This window comes from Ranitomeya imitator, chromosome 6 (assembly GCF_032444005.1).
Source record: "Ranitomeya imitator isolate aRanImi1 chromosome 6, aRanImi1.pri, whole genome shotgun sequence".
NCBI classification, from domain to species: Eukaryota; Metazoa; Chordata; class Amphibia; order Anura; family Dendrobatidae; genus Ranitomeya; species Ranitomeya imitator.
Window position 1 is genome coordinate 279,011,962 of NC_091287.1, and position 25,789 is coordinate 279,037,750.

Consider the following 25,789-nt stretch of genomic DNA (forward strand, 5'->3'; position numbering starts at 1 on the left):
GTCACTGGCTTTACCACTCTGGTGGAGAAAATTGTGCCGGAGCCCAAGCCAATTTTTTCCGCCATTTAACCCCTTAATTTACTAGCTAGAACGGCCAAATTTTGCATATACACACTACTAACAGTAGTGTGGAATATGCAAAAAAAATGGGGATATGAGATGGTTTACTGTATGTAAACCAGGTCTCATATCATGTCGGGTTTTAGGAAGGAGAAAGCAAAAGCCGGTAATTGAATTACCGGCTTTCTGCTATATCGCGCTGGATGAAATATTAATATATATACATATATGTGTCTACTGACATATATATATATATATATATATATATATATATAGACAGTATATATGTTTGTTTTTTGTTTTTTACACATGGATCCCTTGTATAGCCGTATGTCGGTTTTGCAAGCCTGCGATAAAAACACGCATTACGGCTGCCATACGGATTACATACGGAGGATGCCATGCGCAAAAAACGGTGACACACCCTGCCTACGGAGGAGCTACGGACCACTATTTTCGGGACTTTTCAGCGTATTACGGCCATTATATACGGACCGTATTTTCATACGCTGTGTGTGACGCCGGCCTTACAGTAAGCAAACTAACATTACCATCACATAGTGACTGAAAAATACCACAAACAAGGGAGAAATACCACCACACCATGACCAGACCACATATTACCACCATGTAGTGAACGGATAATAATGACGAACTGAAAGGATTTGCCATATAGTATATGACTGTATGTCCGATTAATGTTCCATTGTTGAACAGAAAAAATTGAGGCCCAGCTGTGGCTTCCAGAAAAGGAACGGTGACAGCACATATGTGGCTCTCTCCATTAATTTATATAGGAACTCCAAAAGTTTCTGAATGACCCTGGTGGGACCATTATGTATGTAACACAGATGATATATCCGATCACTATGCCATAAATATCCCTGATGGCACAAAGTTTCTAATTACGTGGTCCAGATATACAGATGTACACCTGTACTTTATTTTGAGATAGGTATACACTAATATAACCTTATACCCCAAAAAAGTGACCATATTGTGCTCAGATAACAGGTCTGTGCAGACAGTCAGCAGAGGATTATTAAGGTATGTGCACACGTAGATTTGAGCTCTGCGGATTTTTCCGCAGCGTATTTGATTAAAAGGCACTGCGTTTTACCTGCAGAGTTACAGTGGATTTTATGCAGATTTTGTGCGGACTCCATCTACGGTTTTACACCTCTGGATTCCTATAGAGGAGCAGATGTAAACTGCTGCGGAATCCGCACAAAGAATTGATGTGCTGCGGAATGTAAACCGCAGCGTTTCTGCGCGTTTTTTTCTGCAGCATGGGCACTGCGGATTGCGTTTTCCATAAGTTTACATTGTACTGTAACTGCATGGAGAGCTGCTGCAAATCTGCAGCGGCCAATCAGCAGCAAATTCCGCAACGTGTGCACATAGCCTTAAGCTCTGGACTTTATAGGAATCTACAGCACTGATCAGACTGTTCTTGGGAGAGGTAACGAGGAACTTTCTGTTGTCTTTACTGGCCTTTGTTAGGGTATGTGCACACGTTGCGGATTTTGCTGTGGATCCGCTGCGGATTTGATGCTGCGGATCTGCAGCTGTTTTCCATGAGTTTACGGTACCATGTAAACCTATGGAAAACAAAATCCGCAGTGCACATGCTGCGGAAAAAACAGCGCGGAAACTCAGCAATGTTTTTTCCACAGCATGTCAATTCTTTGCGTGAATTCCGCAGCGGTTTACACCTGCTCCTCAATAGGAATCCGCAGGTGTAAAACCACAGGTGGAATCCGCATAAAAACTATGCTAAATCCGCGGCAAATCCGCTGGTAATCCGCAGTGAGGATTTTGCAAAAACAGTGCGGAAAAATCTGCATACCAATTTGCAACATGTGCACATAGTCTAAGTGGATACTTGGAAACAATTATGGAGCTTTTTTTGCATTATGTCATTCCTCTGTTATTTCTGCTGAAAATCTATAAATAAACTGACAAATGGCTGACACCATTCATCTGTGTCCCTATCCAGTCTAATCTTGGCTGATCACTGCCGACAGTATCAGACTGTATGGATGCATTTTATTTAGGAGGGGAATGGTGATCCCTAGTTGTCAGTTAGGCTACAGATTTTGCAATGCGACTGATTGATTGACAGCTGCAGTTCTGCGAACTGCACTGCACGCAGTAAATTGCTTTGTACAGCAGCTGTAAGCCTATAGGAAACATCAGGTTGTCTCTGCTTAGGGTAGGCGCTATATGCACATTTCCAAGAGTAGCAACAGAGGAAATGCACAACAAAGGGTCCACAGGCTTTATATATTAACCCCTATCTGACCTTGGACGGGATAGTACGTCCAAGGTCAGATCCTTTGCTTTGATGCAGGGCTCCGCGGTGAGCCCGCATCAAAGCCGGGACATGTCAGCTGTTTTGAACAGCTGACATGTGCCCATAATAGGCGCGGGCAGAATCGCGATCTGCCCGCACCTATTAACTAGTTAAATGCCGCTGTCAAACGCAGACAGCGGCATTTAACTACCGCTTCCGGCCGGGCGGCCGGAAATGACGTCATCGCCGAGCCCCGTCACATGATCGGGGGTCGGCGATGCGTCTCCATTGTAACCATAGAGGTCCTTGAGACCTCTATGGTTACTGATCGCCGGTGGCTGTGAGCGCCACCCTGTGGTCGGCGCTCACAGCACACCTGCAATTCTGCTACATAGCAGCGATCAGCAGATCGCTGCTATGTAGCAGAGGCGATCGCGTTGTGCCTGCTGCTAGCCTCCCATGGAGGCTATTGAAGCATGGCAAAAGTAAAAAAAAAAAGTTGAAAAAAATGTTAAAAAAATAAAAAAAATATGAAAGTTTAAATCACCCCCCTTTCGCCCCAATCAAAATAAATCAATAAAAAAAAATCAAATCTACACATATTTGGTATCGCCGCGCTCAGAATCGCCCGATCTATCAACGAAAAAAAAGCATTAACCTGATCGCTAAACAGCGTAGCGGGAAAAAAATTTGAAACACCAGAATTATGTTTTTTTGGTCGCTGCGACATTGCATTAAAATGCAATAACGGGCGATCAAAAGAACGTATCTGCACCGAAATGCTATAATTAAAAATGTCATCTCGGCACGCAAAGAATAAGCCCTCAACCGACCCCAGATGACGAAAAATGGAGACGCTACGAGTATCGGAAAATGGCGCAATTTTTTTTTTTTTGAGCAAAGTTTGGAATTTTTTTTCACCACTTAGATAAAAAATAACCTAGTCATGTTAGGTGTCTACGAACTCGTACTGACCTGGAGAATCATAATGTCAAGTTAATTTTAGCATTTAGTGAAAAAGCAAAAAAGCCAAACAAAAAACTAGTGTGGGACTGCACTTTTTTTGCAATTTCACCGCACTTGGAATTTTTTTCCCGTTTTCTAGTACACGACATGCTAAAACCAATGATGTCGTTCAAAAGTACATCTCGTCCCGCAAAAAATAAGCCCTCACATGGCCAAATTGACGGAAAAATAAAAAAGTTATGGCTCTGGGAAGGAGGGGAGTGAAAAACGAACACGGAAAAACGAAAAATCCGATGGTCATGAAGGGGTTAAAGAGGTTGTCCACTACTAGGACCACCCTTTCTTGATGTAAATGTTCAGCCCCGATAAAAAATTACTGCAAACATTTTTTCAAACTGAGTGTTTTTGGTTTTACCATTCTCTTTTGTGTCTTCAGGTTTCTTGGTGGTGTGTGAACATGTTCTTACAGACTTGTTCACTGTGCAAGTAGCCCATGTGTTCCTGTTTCCATGATTGTTCTCTTGTGTCTACAAGACTGGGGAGTTCCACCACTCCTCTTGGGCTAGCTGCACAAAAGCTGTTCTGTCCTGTATGCACACATGGATTTTTCCTCTCTGAACCCTGTTCACACAGGTAATATACAGATGATCAGGTTTTTAAATACATCAGATAGGGATTGCATACATTAGTTAGGACTGCTCTGATATGGGTATACCGTGAAGATTGGTAGAGCAGCTTAGTATACATTTTTTGCAAAAAACGTATCAACCAAATACCCTGTTATTTACATCTTTTACTAGCACTTGCGGATTACTGCAAACATTTTTTCAAACTGAGTGTTTTTGGTTTTACCATTCTCTTTTGTGTCTTCAGGTTTCTTGGTGGTGTGTGAACATGTTCTTACAGACTTGTTCACTGTGCAAGTAGCCCATGTGTTCCTGTTTCCATGATTGTTCTCTTGTGTCTACAAGACTGGGGAGTTCCACCACTCCTCTTGGGCTAGCTGCACAAAAGCTGTTCTGCCCGGTATGCACACATGGATTTTTCCTCTCTGAACCCTGTTCACACAGGTAATATACAGATGATCAGGTTTTTAAATACATCAGATAGGGATTGCATACATTAGTTAGGACTGCTCTGATATGGGTATACCGTGAAGATTGGTAGAGCAGCTTAGTATACATTTTTTGCAAAAAACGTATCAACCAAATACCCTGTTATTTACATCTTTTACTAGCACTTGCGGATTACTGCAAACATTTTTTCAAACTGAGTGTTTTTGGTTTTACCATTCTCTTTTGTGTCTTCAGGTTTCTTGGTGGTGTGTGAACATGATCATACAGACTTGTTCACTGTGCAAGTAGCCCATGTGTTCCTGTTTCCATAATTGTTCTCTTGTGTCTACAAGACTGGGGAGTTCCACCACTCCTCTTGGGCTATCTGCACAAAAGCTGTTCTACCCTGTATGCACACATGGATTTTTCCTCTCTGAACCCTGTTCACACAGGTTATATACAGATGATCAGGTTTTTAAATACATCAGATAGGGATTGCATACATTAGTTAGGACTGCTCTGATAAGGGTATACCGTGAAGATTGGTAGAGCAGCTTAGTATACATTTTTTGCAAAAAACGTATCAACCAAATACCCTGTTATTTACATCTTTTACTAGCACTTGCGGATTACTGCAAACATTTTTTCAAACTGAGTGTTTTTGGTTTTACCATTCTCTTTTGTGTCTTCCGATAAAAAATAAAGCCTATACTCACCTCCCATGCCGGCGCCATTCCCGTAGTTGGCAGTCGTTCTCCCCGGGTCTCCCATGCTGTGCTGTGTCACACATGTAATAGTTTGTGAAAATATATAGAGAGACCTCAGCGACCATATAAAACCGACATGATATTCAGCGCGGACCTTGAACTCACTCATCTCTAAATCTACATATAGTGAAATAACTGTTGTTATTGTCCTTCGTCACAGTCCGAAACGCGCGTCGGGGTGCGCTGTACCTGGAGGATCGGACTCCCTGTAGGAAGAGGTAATTATTTTGGCCTTTTATATACTCTGCACTCAGCACTTTTTGCGATTCCTGGCACATCTCCCACCCCTGCTATATGCTATGGTGTATACCCTCATGCACCTCTGATTTTACCGTTTAGGTGTTCCCCTTATATATTTATTTCATAGACTTGAGTCAACTTTTGATGCACTTTTTTGCACTTTATTGCTGGATTTGCACACCATTATTTTTACGGTGGTTTCTTACATTTTTTCTATACACAACTTTTTTTTATACATTTTTATACATTATAGCTTTCACTATATTCGCTGAGTGCTCCCAATTTCAGGCCACTGAATTACGTCCATTCACAAAAAAAATTTTTATATATACATTTTTTAAATATATTTTTCTATTATCTCATTATTTATTATTTTTTCTGTTTATATGTACCTAGTCCTCCGCGTGTCCGCTTAATATTGCTATTCTTGCTGAAATATATAATTTTAATATTCTCCTCCAGTTACAGGCACACCTTTGTGGTTGCCATCTGTTGCCCAATATATATATATATTTATTTGTATATCATTTCAATAAAGGCATTTTATTATATTGCACCTTTCCTTGTCCGTAATTTATTCTCAGATCTATACCAATATATTTTGCTCCCGGATTTATATTAATATATTTTTTAATATATTTTTTTATATATAGTCTTTGATTTCCATACTTTGGGTTCTTGCTTCACTATAATACCGAATGGTCTGCCATTCATATACTTTGTAGCGGTCTTTTTTCCTATTTTTTACTATAATAGGCACTTTCACACTGGCACAGTCTTATTATCACTACTAATTTTTTAGTGTATATATTTTTATTTCAAAATTATTACTATCTTTTGACCGTCACTTTTTGTTTTAGGAGGGACAGTGTAGTGTGGGGCAGTGCTGTCAGGTTGTTCCCACAGGAAAAGTGTGGGCTGGGGGTCCCTCCTGCAGCCCAGTGAGAAGCCCTAGTTCTGGAGCCAGTAGAGGGCAGCATCACAGAATTGCTGACCTTTCCTGGCTCCAGTCTCTTGCTGCTGCTGTCATGTTTAGGAGTAGGTGAGGGGGCTAGAGAAGTCAGAGGAAGTGCTGGAGGTGGTTCCGGGCTTTGCACAGAGTAAGTGCCCAGGTCCTTGTGCATGCATCGCGTGGTGCTGCAGTGAGTGCGGCTACATCAGACAAGAGCGATGCAGTCACCTCATAATGCCTCCAGACCAGCAGGAAAGGGCCACCCCTGTCCCTGGGGCCCGGTTTTTAGGAGGAAAAGAGGTGGGGCGCCAGCGTTTCTCATTCAGTCCGGGCCCTCCCTCCTTGCCTCTGATCACCGGGCCCCTTACACAAGTAAGGGTAGTAATGCCCTGATGGCGGCTCTGCCCTCATGTGGTACTGCCTGCCAAGCCATGTACTGTATCTAATCATCTTCTGTGCAATACTCTCTGCTGAGCTGTGTATCTAATCTTCTTTTGTGTGATACAGTTTGTTAATCTGTGATTTTTAGAATTGACTCTATGTTCATATATTAGCTCCAATAATCTGTCACTTAATATTACTGTTACAACTTTGCATTATGAATCTACAAATATGACACTGTTGTATATCTACTAGTGTCTGTGACAATCTCATTTGTGTAAGTATTGCACACCTGTGTAGTTTCTGCCGTTTCATGATTGATCAGCACTTGTTTTAAATATTTTGTCATGGGTTTGCTTGCTATACTCAGTGATCAAGTGCACTTCCTGCCTGAAACGCATCTGAGCATCATCTTACCTACCACCATCAATTTTAATTCTACGTTTCGAAATAAAGTTTTGAAGATTTTATTGAGTTGCCGACACTTAGAATTTTTCTTCATAATCACACAGTACTCTATGGATGACTAAATGAATGCAGAGAAAATGTCAATGCTTCTTTATAATGTCACAGTAATCCAAGAGAAGAAGTGAATGGGTAGCACTCTAATTTCTGGTAAAAATGACACTGTATGTCTGAGGTGCTACCCTTGTATCCGCGAAGCCAAAGTGCTGCCAGCCTACCGTGGATCCAGCAAGGTACGCACATTGTGTTTAGTGCAGGTGTAACAGGCCAGATTAACCCCCCTGCCTAGAATATACCCTGGGTATAAATTGGCCTAGGGCAGTTTATACCCCTCAGGGCCAGAATATACCCCAGGTGCTGAAGATCAGATTTTTCACGCTTTCGAGAACCATTGAGTGATATACTTAATAACGGGGCCCCAATCAGTGCACAGGGGCCCCATGCAGTGCACAGGGCCCCAGGCAGCGCACAGGGCCCAAGGCAGCACATGGGGCCCCAGGCAGCACATGTGGGCCCCAGGCAGCGCACAGAGCCCAGGTAGCACATAAAGCCCCAGGCTGCGCACAGAGCCCAGGTAGCACATAAAGCCCCAGACAGCACACAGGGGTCCCAGGTAGCGCACAGGGCCCCAGGCCGCATACAGGGGCCAAGGCCGCATTGGGGCCCCAGGCATCATACATGGGCCCCAGGCAGCACACAGGGCCCAGGCAGCACACGGGGCCTGAAGCAGCGCACAGGGGCTCCAGACAGGTAATGAGTGAAGGACAGAGGAGCTTCTTAAAGAAGAAGTTACAGGTCTGTGAGAGCCAGAAATCTTGCATGTTTTTAGATGACCAAATACATATTTTCCACCATAATTTGCAAAATAAATCTTGCCAAATCAGACAAGGTGATTTTCTGAATTTGTTTTCTCATTTTGACTCTCATGATTGTGGTCTACCTATGATGTCAACTACAGGCTTCTCTCATCTTTTTAAGTAGCAGAACTGGCACAATTGTTGGCTGACTAAATACTTTTTTTTTGCCACTGTTTACTGTTTACCACATGTACATTCAGTTAGGTATATAGCAAAATCTGACTGACAGGTCAAACAACTTTTTATTGGTAATACTTTGTTGTTGTTAAGAGAAGAAAAATGTGTCCTTCTCTGACAGATTGAAGCACAGCAAAGACATTTTGGTGTTCTGCATGAGAAACTCCATTAGAACGCTCAAAAACAAAAGATCCTCAATTGCTAACCTTATTTTTGCCCTTGTGTGAACTCAACCTGCTCTTTTGTTTCTAAGGTTGGGGGCTCTCCTAAAAGTGATGCCATGGTTATTGGGAGATGTTTCCGTAAAACTGGATCATTAAGAAAAATATGCCAGTTTTCTTGTAAAATTTTGCAGATGACAAAATTAGAGCAAAAACTATTAAAATCAGTGGACTCACGTTGCTTCTTTGCACTGTCCGATTGCAGTTGGATAGTCAAGATCCGGAAATCTGGACTTATTTGACCGGGGAAGGGGGGGGTCAGTGAACTCCCAATATTGTCCTCTCCTTAATGGGCACATAAATTGGTTCTGTCACTTCCTCCTAATTATCAAGTCTTAGATATGTATACAGTATAAATATAATCATCAGGTATAAGGGGCATTCACAAGTAATCCTGCATGTTTACACTCAAGAAAGAGCAGTCAGAGTTTGCTTTGATTTAAGAAAACTTTTTAATACACTTATTTTTTTCCTTTTATATGACTTATATTCATGTTCTCTTCTATTTGACTTATTTTTTATTTTTTTTATTTTAGTGTCTTGCACAATTGTCTAGCATTTCTTATGCCAATCACTTCAGGTTATAAATAATTCCTGGCTATATAGCCAATTATTTTGAGCACCGTAATTTGAACTTTATGTCTATATATAACTGCATAAAGGGCAAACTCAGGCCATGTGTCCAATTTGGAGACCCAGAAGTTAAATGGGGCAGACCCATCTGTTAGGAGACACGTGTACACCTAGTTGCATGTTGTTGTAATGCTGCTTTCTGCTAATATGAAGCAGATGTTCATGACAGATGTTGTGGCATTCTCATAAAGTTTTTCTACATTTTGGCCATGCTAACCCTGCCTTCTGCGGCACTGGCAGTGCCCCAGCTTCAGTCGGCAGCCTCCTCCTCTGCTTTGTTGATCCACTCAGCAGTGGCTGGGAGGTTGGAAAACCATTAGTAGTTTTTCTACCAGCATGTGCTTGTATTGACACATTTTTCGATCGCTCTCCAGTGACTGAAGTAATGATGGTACGTTGTCCTTGTAGCGGCAATCCATTAGGTTGACCACCCAGTAATCTGCATTGGTAACAATACGAGCAACTCGGTGGTCATTCCACAGGCAATGCAACATTTTGCCATGCTGCCAAAGACAACAACAAGGTGTCCTCAGTGGGTGGCATATCATCTGGGTACTCTGTTTTTCCCTACCCAGGCTACAATAATGCCCTTAAACTGATCTGATTGCCACCCTGCTGTGAAAATAGTTGATTCTCCTCACCTGCCTTCAACTCCTTTACATCATCATCCTCCCAAACTGTCCCCTGCCTCTACAGTTGGGTACCTGGCTGATGTTGGCACAGCATCACACTTTCTGAGGTATGTGTGCATGACAGTCCTTATAACGGTGTGAATTGACTCTGCTTTTCTTCCTTCTCCTCTTCCTTTGCCACTACCTCATCTATCATGGGCTGAATAGTTTTTTTTTCCATATAAGTCATATAAGGCATATAAGTGGTATAGTAACGGTGATGGTGGCCACATTGGTGAAATATTAAAATCAGTACAACACAACACAATTGTCCCACATGGAGGCTCACTCATCCATACATGCTGAAGTTGAAACTGTCAGGAACACCGCACTGCACTTGCTAACTGAGCCAGTGCGCGTGTTCTGAGTAAACAAACTGTGCCCAAAGATACCTGTGGAGCAGGGCAGCAGCGATGAAGATGCATACTTCAGACATACAGGACCTGAAGCACGTGACTTCTGAGGGCGTGACCTAACTCTGGAGAGCCAGGAGGTGAAGGAAAAGGCCATCCAGATTAGTTCTAAACCTACCTTTTCCCACAAGCTAGGTAAACCATGACTGAAACTCCACTATTGCCTGATGCTGATCGCACAGTCTCTCCAGCATATGCAGAGTGGAGTTCCACTTTGTTGTGACATTGCATATTAGCAGATGAGTGGGAAAGCAAAAGAGAAACTGCAGTGTAAAGAGGCGGGTGGTAGCAGGTTGAGAACGCCAAAAGTGCACACATTGCCTGCATTTTCTGCAGCAGTTCCAACATGTGTGGGTAGATTTTTAGGAAATTCTGCACTACCAAGTTTAGAACATGCGCCTGTCAAGGCTTGTGAGTCATATTGAATAGGCCCAGAGCTGCTATGAGATTTTTGCCCATTATTGCAAACCACCAGTCAGGGTAAGAAGTTCACCAGCAGCAACCACTCATTTCTATGCTGATTGATCCCACTCCACAACTCCTACTTATTATGGGATTTGTCTCGCAAACAGAGAAGTTTAAGTAAGGCATGCGGTCATTTCCCCCTGGTTGTGCTTAAAGTGATGGTGCAGGTCTTCCTATGACTGAATGAGGAGGCAGTAGAGAAAGAAAAGTAGGAGAAGTAAAGAAACTGGACACATAAACATCCAGTAATGTGAGCTGGTGGTAAGACGTGAGATAGAATGCCTTTTGCCTCTGCTAGTTAGGACATGTAACGTACCTGGCTGTGCTTACTGGTCAATGTATCGGTGGTTATGTTGCCCTTGCCATTGATGGTGTTGCACAATGCATACTTGATTTGGCCTGCAACACATTTGTGCAGGGTAGGGATTGCCTGCCTGGATATTAATGGTGGCTCGGAACAATGTACTGTTTGCTAGCCACTGACATAATTTTTTTTTTTAAAACTGTACAACTCCACCAGCCGGAATCACAGCATTTCAAATTCCAGTAATTCTGAAATGCTTTCATTTACAACCATTACTCCTGAGTGTCTATGTTGGTATCTCTTCTTTCTCTTGAGGATTTGGTTGATGGAAAGCTGAACACTATCATTGGATGGTGTGGAGATGCTAGGTGGAAACTAATAGTGGTTGTGGTGGTGACACTGTTATAGACTTTAAATGCTACAAGGCAGGTAGCTCTGTTGATTGTGGAAAAAAGGAAGAGGCTGAGACTGCAGTAAAAGAGGAAGCAGGAGTAGACTCAGATGTCATTTTTTTAAAATGTACTCCTTGGCACCTCGTGCTTGGAATTCTGATGCCTCGCCATACAGGTGGTGCTCATGTTCAAAATATTGTTGCCTCGATTCATGGTCTGACTGCAAAAAGTGCAAACCACCTGTCACTTATCGTCAACACATTCACCTGGGAGACCTTTTGTGCTGTCTTTGGTGTGTTTACAGCAGCAGCTCAGTGAGCAGTAGCAGCCAAAGTACTAGTTAAAGGCAGCCTGCTGTGCCTTTGCATCCTGCTGCCTCTTTTGCCTTTATGACAGAGTAGCCATCTCATCTTCCTCCAACTGCTCATATCACTAGGTTGGTCTCCTCTTCATGTGGAGTCTAGGATCTCATCATGACCAGCATCAACTTTAACCGACTCCTTTACCCTGCCCCACTTGCCAGTCTGTATACTGCAGAAAGATGCTGCACTTGGCAACAGAGTTTCAGTTTAGTCATGTGCTGCAGTGGTCCATTGACTGTGTGCACTATCCATCCCTCGTACCTATCGCCAACCTTACTAGTGATTGGCATCAGTGCATTCATTCTCTTCTGCTTCTGGATGGCCACAGAACCCTAGCCAGCAGAGTCATCAAAACGCAGAAGAGACTGCTTCATGTAGAAGGACGTAGATCTGGGGATTTATTATGATGGAATATAGGCTGAACTGGACGGACAAATGTCTTTTTTCGGCCTTACTAACTATGTTACTATGACTTTAGGCTCAGACTGCTTTGCTGATTTGCAAGAGAGTGAGCTGATAGCAGGATGATCATGGTCCTCAGGTGCCACTTGTCTACACTGGAGAGGGTGGAAAATAATGCAAGGAAACTAGAGAAACACACAAAAATCCAATATAATACCTTTTAACACTAGGACTACTGGACTCGTGACCCCGACTAGAACTACTGGATGTAGTCATTCTGACTACTGACTTGTTTTCATTTATTTTTAGAGCTTCATATGTGGTTATTTATTAATTATTATATTTTTTAAATGTATTATAGTGAGATCCAACAGTAATGCTTTGGAATGTTTTCATTGTGATTTTTCATATTTTTCTACAGGAAATAACAAAAGAAAACTAAGTAAAACAATAATAATAGACGTTTTACAATCATTTATTATTAAAGTGCACACATATAAACAACAACTCAAGAACAACAAGAAGAGAAAATGACTACTAGGTCAGTCAGTGCTCCTTCTCCTCAGTACCTGAAGAAGGCTGTTGGGTCAATACCGGTTGTACTTCATAATAACGTTTTATTGAGATTCAGCTCCAATTCTACATTTTCCTTCTCCTCCTAAAAAGTACGGCATAATTGACCTTCTAAACATTTGTTGATTCGCATTTCAGGTATCATCTTTCATTTACAGCGGTACATTGCCCACAAAAAGGCTTACGGCAAGTCATACAATAGCCAACAGATCTATTATTTTTGCATTTTTCTTTTATCTGGCAAATTTTTTTTTGAAGCATCACATCTGAAGATGTAGCCACGTGGGACATGCCACCCTTTCCCCTAGATATAACATAAGGACCACTCAACTCTGTAACAAGCTTTTGCAAAAATGCCTTGCGTGACATTTTGTCCAGGGTCATCTCCTTGTATACTATCCAAGCATTTATACCCGCTAAGTCTAAGGTATTTTCAAATGCGTGAACAGGCCATCTCCTACTACATGTTCTTGTGGTGTATTTGCGTGCCATCTGATCTACTACATCTACTCCATATTTTGTTTCATTATAAAACTTTAATTTTCTGGAGTTTTTTTAGCAGATTCAGAAGCAACAAGAACATCGGGATGGACGGAACTCAAAATTATCACATTTTTGTTAGGCTTACCTTGATACACAGTAAGTGTAAAATTATATTCATTTATAAAGGCTTTAGTGCTGTACAATTTTTCTTTCATTGATTTTATTTCTTTAGGCACTTTTCGTCTTATCTTATTTAGCGTTCCCACGATAGTCGTTCCCTTGCTTTTTAGCTGTTTAGCAAGTTTTACTGATGCTAAATAATTATCAGTGGTAACATTTCGACCTTTTTTCAAAAACTACTGCAATAATTTCATGACTACGTGGTCAGCTAAACGGTCATCATCACGGCGTGAATCATCTTTACCTAGATAAGGGAAGCCATTTGCAAGATATTTGCTATCCTTATCTACAGCTAGCCAATATTTATGGCCATATTTATCCGGCTTGGAAGGCATATTCTGCGTGAAAGGACACCTGGTTTTGCTGGGGAAAAGTTGTTCATCAACCGTAATATATGGACCAGGTTTGTAACAAGCAATGCGATTATCAATAAACCTTTCCCAAACAATAGAAAAGAGAGCAAACTTGTCGGTTTGCAGTCTCTGCGATTGATTGGACTTCTCATCAAATCTGAGATAATGCATAATTTGTACAAAACGGTCCCTAGACATTGTTGCTTTGCAAAACGGTATTCCCCAGTCATTTGATCAAATACTGGCAATAGAGTGCTGGCTCGTGATCCACGAGCTTAAAATATGGCAATAAATGCATCTAGCTCCTCATCAAAAAGAGTAAACTCTTCATTATTGTAACTGTGTGCTTCTGCAATTGTACAGTTCTTTATGTGAGTCAAGATAAATGAATCAAAAAATAATCGCCATGCACTCAAAGGACTATCACTAATTATATTCCTTCTGGCGTATCCTGTAGGGCCAGGTGCTTCTCTAAGAATGTTTTGGTTTGCACGCCTACCAGGTAAGTTTTCTCCAATCTCAAGAGGTTTCCATTGAATACCATCAGCTGAAACAAGTATTCCTGGAGATTCGCCTTCTGTGGTGTTGGTTGCTGCATCGCCTTCGCCGCCATCATTATCTGTTGTGGATACATTTCTGGGACGTTTTGCAGATTTTTTCTCTACACGACTGGGAGGATGGTCGCGAGGCAACATCATCGCATGAGCCTGATCCCCAGTTGATGAGCTTGCAACATCTGGAAAAAAGTTGATGAATATTTAGAATTTTTGTTTTGTAACTCAGTGTGTGGAAGTACAAATAAATACACATAACTACTTACCTTCCGGATTTGATCCTTCTGAGTCTTCATATTCACTAGAAATGTTTTGAGGATTGAAATCTTCATTACTGTCAGTATCAATTTGATTTTCCTGAAATTCAGTATTACAAACAAGCTCTTTTCAGTTCAGCATTACACAGTAATAGAACCAGGTAACACAAGGAAAATGTGAAAAGTTGACATCTGAAATGAACTACATCTATATGAACATCAGGGTAAATAAGATACAGTGAAAAAATGATGCACACAACTTTACAGCAACATTTAGTGACAAAAGGACAGCAAAATATAGTAGGTAGTCAAAATGACTACCTTTAGAAGTTAAAGGTAAATCTTGAAAAAAACGCGCAATTTTTTCACCAAAATAATTTATTGTCACAAAATCTTTTTTCACATCCTATTTGAGGAAAAGTCACCGAGTCTCAAGCCAGAATTCCGAAAAATGTAGTCACAGAAGAGAAATAAAAAGTGCAAGTAGTCAAAATGACTATACCAGTAGTCCTAGTTTAAACATCTTGTTTCCTCTCCATTCATGCAGCAGTATTCAGGCCTATGAAAATATATATTTAACATCTTGTTGCCTGCGTGTGGCAGAGGTGTTGTAATTGTACACCTAGCAGGCACAGAATGACCATGTCCTCTCCCTGAATCAGCTACTTTACCATCAGCAGCAGCTACACCAGCACTACCATATCCATGGTTACAGCCCTTATTTGATGCTCTCCTCAATTTTGGAAATTGATTTGATAAACACCACTTGCAAAGAGATTGCAGAAGAGTTTATTTATTGTTTTGCAACACTACTAGAAAAAAGACAAGCCTGATAAAGTATATTTGTGGCCTAGAAATGGCAACGAGAAGGTTGATGTGATAAATTGATTTTCAAAACTACTAGAAAACAGATACAAGGTCTGAAAAAAAAAATTGGGGTGCCTAGAAATGGCATCAAGTCTGATGTGATATATTGATTTGCAAAACTACAAGAGAACAGACACCAGGCCTGCAAAATATTTTTAGGGCCTAGAAATAGCAACGAGAAGGTTGGTGCAATACATTAATTTGTAAAAGTACTACAGAACATACACTAGGCCCGAAAAATGTGTTTTGGGGGTCAACAAGGCCAACAACACAGCTGATGTGCTGTATTGATTTGCAAAACTGCAAGAATACACACACTATGCCTGAAAAAATATGTTGGGGGCCTACTAATAGCAATGAGACAACTGATGTCAATAATTTATTTCTCAGACTAATAGAAAACCAGCAGTGCATTCAAAGACAGTACTACCTTAGGCGGGGGGGGAGGTGCAGAATACACACAGCAGCTTTAAAGACAGCACTCCCTCAGGTGGGAGGGTGCAGAGTACACAGAGCAGAAAGGACAACACTTCCAAAGGCTGGGGCTGCAGATTACACACAGTGGTTTAAAGGTCAGTACTACAAAAGGCAGGGGGTGCAAGGCAGCATTTAAGGCAGTACTCTCACAGATCTGTTTGCAGAATACAAATAGCAGCCTTTACCACAGAAGTAGCATATATAGGAGTTGCAGAGTACACACAGTGTTGTGCTTTCTGAAGAAGCAGTCAGAATCTGTCCCTCACTTGAGATGCATCTTATCACTACACTAACAAGAGGATAATGGTGGCGGCACTCGTGATAGGGCCTTTATGCAGACCAAGTCACTGCTGCACCGGACCATCACAGCCACGCCAATACTTGGAATGGCTATGATGGTTCCGGAAATTCCCAGTCTTAAAGCTTGTTGACTGACTGCGCTGCAGCCTTCACACAAACTTTATTAGACTGGATATGGTTATTAAACCTGAACAGGAAACCGGACATGCAGTAAACTGTCCGTGTTTGGTGTCCTGTATGAGTCGCGGACTTCCTGTTCAGGTTCGCTCATCCCTAGTCATTAAGAAATTCCTTTTAGCAGGAACAGTGGAGGTCAAGGTAAAGTCTGGAAGACCAAGCAACATTTCAGCAAGAGCTGCTCATAGGAATGCTATTAAAATCAAACTCGATTGACTAGAAAAGACCTTCAGAATGGTTTAGCATACTCTGAATTTGTGGTACATTGTTCTACTGTTTAGAGACATTTTCACAACTATGGTCTTCATGGAAGAGTCATCAGACGAAAAAACTTTCCTGCGTCCTCGCCATAATTTCAGCATCAAAACTTTGCAAAAGAACTTCTAAACAAGTCTTGTGCCCTTTTTAAAGAAATTCTGTGGATTGATGAGATTAAAATAAAACTCTTTGGCATCAATGATCACAAGTATGTGTGGTGAAAAAAGTGCACAGAATTTCGGAAAAACAACATTTAGTCAACCATTAATCATGGGGGTGGATCAATCATTCTTTGGGGTTGTGTTGAAGCCAATGGAACATGGAACATTTCATTTGTAGAATGAAGATTAGATTCAACGAAATTTGAACAAATTCCTGATGCAAACAACATCATATGTAGAAATGCTGAAGTTGGAAAGAGGATGACCACAGTATACTTGCTTGTTTCCTTGCTACTTCTATGATCTTCTATGCAATATTTTCAGTGATGAGAAATAAAATGTTTAAGATAATTCTTTTGCCAGGTCAAAATATTACATATCAATGGATTCATTGGTTACTTAATTTTCAATAGATATGAGCCATAATTAACCCAAAAAATGGTAATAGGCATAAATACCACTCCATCCAATATATTTAAACCACTCAGCAAAGGAGTATTTAAGGTAAAAAAGCATTTCATTTTATTACACTTATAAACATATAAGCTTTCTCCTTGTGGAGAGTGACATACCAGCTCTGGCTTGTCAAGGAAAGGAGGCTTACTCGCGTGCAATGTTCTTCTAGGAAATTTAATACACAAATTGCCTCTTCAGAGAAAAAGAGGACTTTAACTCTATAGCGCCACCTGTTGGAAGTAGCAATCCTGCAAGTCACAATCAACCCTTTAACGAGTGTTGTAATATGACATAGGATAAAAGCCAAATCAGTATCTCAATTTGCATCAATGGACAACTCCTTTATGGCTGTAATTGTTGACTTGTGTAGTACATGATATTTTGATTGCCAGAGTAAAATGGAGACAAGTACTGGAGGAACACATCCAAATCCTAAAATGTTAATTGTGTTCTACCAATCTATGATCACCATAATTGGCATATATTATTTTTTGGGATCCAGACAGACTCTTGTGAGTCGCACGTCAGGGCCGTGGGGTACCCGGTACCAGGTCCGGTGTTCATAGGGGGATGTCACGTGGCGACATGCTCCGAGACCCTGGGCACCCATGTAAAAGGGAAATTGAATAAAGTTTATGTTTGGTCAGTGGGGAACGTCGCTGCTTTAAGGGGTCCTATTGGGTGATGTTATGGCAGCTAGATGGTATAACTTCCCATAGGTGAAGTATATCCCCAGGGCTCCGGGTGTGTAGATGGAAGATGGTGAATGATGTAGTAAAGAACAAGGACACAGGTTTGCAGTCTCATTATCTGGTTTCCTGAAGACTTCAGGCAGCCACAATTCAGGGTACCACATCACAGGGACAGGCAGGGTCCGTCCGACTTGGAAGCGAATCCAGAGTTTCCCTTTACCAGGTGGAGATGAAAGTCTACCTCTAGCACGGTGGTGTTGTAGTCCCTTACTGCCTATGGCTTCTGATAAGGTCCTCACAGTTCTTTTCTGTCCCCCATATAGGATAGGACACAAGCTCATATGACAGGTGACTCGGGCCTTTTTATAGGGTCTCTATCATGACCCGGGTGCTAGGTGTCACTGTGCCTGCTGGGCATTAGGGCAGACAGGTAACTTGCAGTTGAGCTGTCCTGCTGGTCTCTGCTGTAAGTCTTAGAGTCCCTTAAAACCTCGGTGTTCTGGTTACCAGTGATCTGCCCTTCAGAGGGAGATCGCTCATTCGCAGCTGTCCTCCCCTGATGTCATTCTCCTGTGCTTCTCTCTCCTGCATGCTCACTGAAAGATGTTCTTTCCTTCTGTATATCTCTTTCTCCAGGGGTTGTAGTACTTCAGACTACAGAGCCCCTTCTGACCCTCTCTGTCGGTCTGCACTCTCCTCTGCCTCTCAACTTTTTGACCCTTTTCCCTCTAAATCAGAATTTATATAGGGTAGCCACCCATAAACAGGGTGTGGGCTCCCCCTTCTGGTCTAGTCTGTGAACATGTTGTGTGCATTGTGATTACCTGATAAAGAGATATCCTTCATCGCTTCCAACCATAACATCACTCTCCCCGTGAGGAAAGCAATGTCACTGTGGCAACCAGGACCATGGGGCATCACACTTGCATATTTCATCTAGCCACTGAAGTTTCTAGTTTGTGAGACATGAGGAAAGCAAAACAATTGTCAACGGATCTACGGGAAAAGAGAGTTGAACTGTATAAAACAAGAAATGGATACAAAAAGATATCCAGCGAATTGACAATGCCAGTCAGCAGCGTTCAAACTGTGATTAAGAATACTCTGGGTGAAATGGTGGATGGGGATGAGGAAAAAGCCAATATGCTAAATTACTTTTTTTCATTATTATTTACACAAGAAAATTTCATGGCAGACAATATGATCAGTGATAAAAAAAATTCCCCTTTAAGTGTCACCTGCTTAACCCAGCAGGAAGTACGTCGGCGTCTAAAAATCACTAAAATTGACAAATCTCCGGGCCCGGATGTGATACACCCTCGAGTACTGCAGGAATTATGTACAGTCATTGATAGACCATTATTTTTAATCTTTAAAGACTCCATAATAACAGGGTCTGTACCACAGGACTGGCATATAGCAAATGTGGTGCCAATTTTCAAAAAGGGGACAAAAACTGAACTCGGAAATTATAGGTCAGTAAGATTAACCTGTACTGTGGGTAAAATCCTGGAAGGTATTCTAAGGGATGCTATGCTGGAGTATCTAAAGAGAAATAACCTTATGACCCTATACCAACATGGGTTTACTAGGGACTGTTCCTGTCAGACTAATCTGATCAATTTCTATAAAGGGGTAAGTTCTGGACTGGACCATGGGAACCCAGTGGACGTAGTGTATATGGACTTTTCAAAAGCTTTTGATATGGTGCCACACAAAAGGTTAATACATAAAATGAGAATAATGGGGATAAGGGAAAATATGTGTAAGTGGGTTGAGAGCTGGCTCAGGGATAGGAAACAAAGGGTGGTTATTAATGGAGCACACTCGGACTGGGTCGCGGTTAGCAGTGGGGTACCACAGGGGTCAGTATTGGGCCCTCTTCTTTTTAACATATTTATTGATCTTGTAGGGGGCAAACAGAGTAGAATTTCAATATTTACAGATGACACTAAACTCTGCAGGGTATTCAATACAGAGGAGGACAATTTTATATTACAGGATAATTTATGTAAACTAGAAGCTTGGGCTGATAAATGGCAAATGAGCTTTAATGGGGATAAATGTAAGGTAATGCACTTGGGTAGAAGTAATAAGATGTATAACTATGTGCTTAATTCTAAAACTCTGGGCAAAACCGTCAATGAAAAAGACCTGAGAGTATGGGTGGATGACAAACTCACATTTAGTGGGCAGTGTCAGGCAGCTGCTACAAAGGCAAATAAAATAATGGGATGCATTAAAAGAGGCATAGATGCTCATGAGGAGAACATAATTTTACCTCTATAAAAGTCACTAGTTCAACCACACTAAGAATACTGTGTACAGTTCTGGTCTCCAGTGTATAAGAAAGACATAGCTGAACTAGAGCGGGTGCAGAGAAGAGCGACCAAGGTTATTAGAGGACTGGGGGTCTGCAATACCTAGATAGGTTATTACACTTGGGGCTATTTAGTTTGGAAAAATGAAGGCTAAGGGGTGATCTTATTTTAATGTATAAATATATGAGGGGACAGTTCAAAGACCTTTCTGATGATCTTTTTAATCATAGACCTGAGACAGGGACAAGGGTGCATCCTCTTCGTCTGGAGGAAAGAAGGTTTAAGCATAATAACAGACGCGGATTCTTTACTGTAAGAGCAGTGAGACTATGGAACTCTCTGCCGCATGATGTTGTAATGAGTGATTCATTACTTAAATTTAAGAGGGGACTGGATGCCTTTCTTGAAAAGTATAATGTTAGAGGTTATATATACTAGATTCCTTGATAGGGTGTTGATCCAGGGAACTAGTCTGATTGCCGCATGTGGAGTTGGGTAGGAATTTCTCTCCCCAATGTGGAGCTTACTCTTTGCCACATGGGTTTTTTTTTGCCTCCTCTGGATCAACATGTTAGGGCATGTTAGATTAGGCTATGGGTTGAACTAGATGGACTTAAAGTCTTCGTTCAACCTTAATAACTATGTTATTAACAAATGGAAAATCAGGGGTTCTGTAAAATAAAACCACGGTCAGGTAGACGAACAAAAATGTCATCTACAACTGCCAGGAAATTGTTTGGGATGCAAACAAAAACCCACAAATAAAATCAGCTGAAATACAGGACTCTCTGAAAACTATCGGTGTGACTGTTTCAAGATGCACAATAAGGAGGCACTTGAAGAAAAATGGGCGGCATGGCTGAGTCGCCAGAAAAAAGCCATTACTGTGCTAATGACACAAAGTATCTCACCTACAATACACAAAACAGCACAGAGACAAACCTCAAAACGTCTGGAACAAGGTAATTTGGAGTGATGAATCCAAAATTGAACTTTTTAGCCACAACCATAAAAGGTACATTTGGAGAAAGGTCAGCAAGGCCTATGATGAAAGGAACAGCATTCCTACTGTAAAGCACGGAGGTGGATCGCTGATGTTTTGGGGATATGTGAGCTACAAAGGCACAGTAAACTTGGTCAATGTTGAAGGAAAGATGAATGCAGCATGTTATCAACAAATACTGAAGGCAAATTTGCAACCATCAGCCCGGAAGCTGAGCATGGGACGTAATTGGACGTTCCAAAATGACAACGATCTAAGACTCAAGGCCAAGTTGACCTGTCATTGGCTACAGCATAACAAAGTGAATGATCTGGAGTGGCCATCTCAGTCTCCTGACCTCAATATCATTGAGCCACTCTGGGAGATCTCAAGAGCACAGTTCATGCTAGACAGCCCAGGAATTTACAGGAACTGGATGCTTTTTACCAAAAAGAGTGGGCAGCTTTACCATCTGAAAAAATAAAGAACCTTATCCACAACTACCACAAAAGACTTCAAGCTGTCATTTATGTTAAAAGGAGCAATACATGCTATTAAGAAATGGGGTATGTGAACTTTCGATCAGGGTCATTTGGATGTTTTGGGTTGTCATTATGATTTAAAAAGAGAACATACAGTAGTTTAACAATAAATGGCTTCACCCAACCACTAAACATGAGTGGAGAAAATTTTCAACCTACAAGAGCCATAGAGTACAAAAGTCCCAATGTGTAAAAAATATATATAAATTTTTATTACACCAGATTAAGGTAATAATAATAAACATTAAGTCACAGAAAAGGCATAAGACAGGTGGCGCACGGTGTCAAAAAGAAACCATTGTGCGGTTCCACACATAAAGATAACAGGCACGGGGTAGATCAAAACATCTTACTAACATAAGTATAACATTGTAAAAATGGGTCTCCTTGTATAAATAATAAATCCGCTAATAAAATATACATATAACAAGAAAGATTTTTTTTACACCTAATCAATTAGTCTTACAAGTAAGACATTATTTTTAAGACACTGTCTCATAAATCTGTTGTGCAACAAATTCAATAAGGTATGCATATAAATGCACAAGAGATAGTCTCACCCATGGTAGCCTGTGTGTGGTCACGCCTAACAATGGACGACGGCCCCAACGCGTGTTTTGCGTGGGCTTCCTTGTATGGCTCTTGTAGGTTGAAGGTTTGATAGAGTGTCCGTTTTTTGTTTTGGTCCAATTACCATCAGTATGACACTTGGTGTCATATACGTTTCTTTTGTTTGGTTGATATTGACTGTATGAGTGGAGAAAATGTTTTGGCTTACCCTCCTTATGGACATCTGTCAAGTTAGCAGTCTTCCTCATGATTGTGAAGCCTACTGAAACAGACTAAGAGACTATTTTAGGAAGCCTTTGCAATTGTTTTTAGTTAAGTCTTCTAATTTACTGAGATAATGACTTTTGGCTTTTCATTGGTTGTAAGCCATAATAATCAACATAAACAGATATAAACACTTGAAATAGATCACTCTGTCTGTAATGACTCTACATAATATATAAATTTAACTTATTGTATTGAAGAACTGAAATAAATTAACTTTTTTATTATATTCTAATTTAATGAGAAACACTTTTATACATTCATTGTCGAAAGTGTTGGCAATCTTGAAATTGTTCCAGAAAATGAAGTATTTTAACCAGAATATTATTGCAATTGTGCATGTTTATTTATTTTGTGTGTATTGGATTAACACAAACTAACACAGAGAAAAAAGTTACATTTGATATCATTTCACACAAACCCCCCAAAATGGATGGGACAAAATTAATATTTGGTTGCACACCCTTTGGAATAAATCACTGCAATCAATCACTTCCTATGACCATTGACAAACTTCTTACACCTCTCAACTGGAATTTTGGAATAATCTTCTCATGCAAACTGCTGCATGACTCTCATATGTGAAAAGCACCGTCTCGCAACAGCAATTTTTAAGATCTCTTCACAGATGTTCAATGGAGTTAAGATCCGTACTCATTGCTGGTCACTTTAAAACTCTCCAGTGCATTGTTTGCTTCCTTTTCTGGGCACTTTCTTCTTTTCTTTGTATGTCTCATTCCGTTTTCGGTAAACAGAAGAATGATGGTTTTACCAGAAATCTCTATCTTGGTGTCATCTGTCTATGAAATGCTTTCCCCGACGGATTTTGGCTTATATATTTTGGCAAACTGCAGTCTAGCTTTTTTATGCCATAATCAGCAGTGGGGTTTACCTGAGTCTCATGCCATAGTGCTTCATTTAATTCAAACGTCAACGGATAGCTCTCGCTTACAATGATGCACCCTGTGCTTGCAGGACATCCTAAATTGCTATGGAAATTGATTGGGGCTGCTTATTCGTCATCTGGACTATCCTGCGTTGCCAGCTTTCATCAAGTTTTCTTTATTATCCATGTCTAGGGGGATTAGATACAGTGTGCCATGGGTTGTCAACTTCTCCCTGTTTCAGGTGTAGTTTTCATATTTCCTACATGTGAGTTTAAATGAGCAAAGCATTTTGAAACTTTATTTTCTGGAACAATTTCAGGGGGAACCAACACTTTCAGTAATGACTGTCGATGTATTGACAATTTTTTATAGTATCAGTTATAAGAAGAATGCTAATAACAAAAACATAAATATACCCTTTCTTGATCGGTAAACATGCAAGCTTATTATTTTGCAAGCTTATTTATTTTGTGCGTTTAATGCCTCAAATAGGCTGTTTCTGTTAAATTGTTTGCTAATATTCTCCTAAAAACAGGTAAAAAACATTGTACTAAATCATAAATGCTCTATATGTAGCCCAGGGAGAGTAAATGGATTTAGTGGATAGCTCCCCGTTTTTTCTTCCAACATCACTGTTTTCTTTTCATTGTCCCAATCTATATTTCTCATGATGTCCATTTTCATTGTAATTTTCACTTTCATATTGTGCCAGCCTGTCTGATACAGATGATTATTACAGATAATAGTAAGTTGTTTTCTACAAATCATATGTTTCTACAAGAGCAGCTGAAAAAGTACAAGTGAACTTACAAGCTTCTTATGACTCAGACTAAAAGTAAAGTTGCTATGTATGATTTTTCATGTAACCTATTTTTAAAATGTTCACAATTACATACATTTCACTTGTTTTTGAAAAAAAACAACAAAAGGTTTCATAGAAAAGAACATTATCATATCTGTGCAGTTCATTCAATCTAGAAGATGGCTGTGATCTTAACATAATGTGATAATACACTGAGGAGCAGAAGGGTAACAATGTTTTGAACTTTTGACTTTCAGGTTCCATATCTCAACATTAGTGATGAGTAGTGTTGAGTGATACCTTCCAATATCCAGAAGTATCGGTATCGGATTGGATCGGCCGATAGGCAAAAAATATCGGATATCACTGATACCGATACCCGATACCAATGCAAGTCAATGGGACAAAAATATCGGAATTAAAATAAACCCTTTCTTTCCTTGTAGGTTAATTCTACATGAAGGAAAACAACTAAGAATAATGTAGAATGTATTGGGGGGAGGTGGAGGAGACATTAAAGGCATAGAGGTTTAGCCCAATCAAATGGAATAGCAGGATTTTTTTTTTAAGACGTTCGGAGTTACAAAGCTATTGACTAGGGTTGAGCGAAACGGGTCGGCAATTTTCAGAAGTCGCCGACTTTTGGCAAAGTCGGGTTTCATGAAACCTGACCCGACCCCTGTGTGGGGTCGGCCATGAAGTCGGCGATCTTCTGAATCTGGAATCGGAATTCCGATTCTCGATATGTTTAAGATATCGGGAATTGGTATCGGAATTCAGATTTAAGTGTAAAATAAAGAATAAAAATAAAACATATCGCTATACTCACCCTCGGACGCGCCCTGGTACTAACCGGGAACCTTCCTTCCTTTGAATCAGCGCTTCCAGGACTTGCGGTGACGTCGCAGTGACGTCGTGGCTTGTGATTGGTCGCGCGACCGCCCATGTGACCGCTCGCGCGACCAATCAGAAGCCGTGACATCACCGCGACGTCACCGAAGGTCCTGGAAGCGCTGATTCTTAGGAAGGAAGGCTGCCGGAAAGAAGCAGGGCGCGTCCGAGGGTGAGTATATTCCTATTAGGTATATACTCACCCTTGGACGCGCCCTGCTTCTTTCCGGCGGCCTTCCTTCCTAAGAATCAGCGCTTCCAGGACCTTCGGTGACGTCGCGGTGACGTCACGGCTTCTGATTGGTCGCGCGAGCGGTCACGCGACCAATCACAAGCCGCGACGTCACCGCAAGTCCTGGAAGCGCTGATTCGAAGGAAGGAAGGTTCCAGGTTAGTACCAGGGCGTGTCAGAGGGTAAGTACAGCGATATTTTTTATTTGTATTCTTTATTTTACACTTAAATATGGATTGCAGGGCCTGAAGGAGAGTTTCCTCTCCTTCAGACCCTGGGAACCATTGGAAACCCAATGCACTGCATTGGGTTTCGAGTTTCGGCCGACCCCGACCCCGACTTTTTTATAGGATCAGCCGATTTCACTCGACCCGACTTTTGAAAAAGTCGGGTTTCGTGAAACCCGACCCGATCCTATAAAAGTAAAAGTC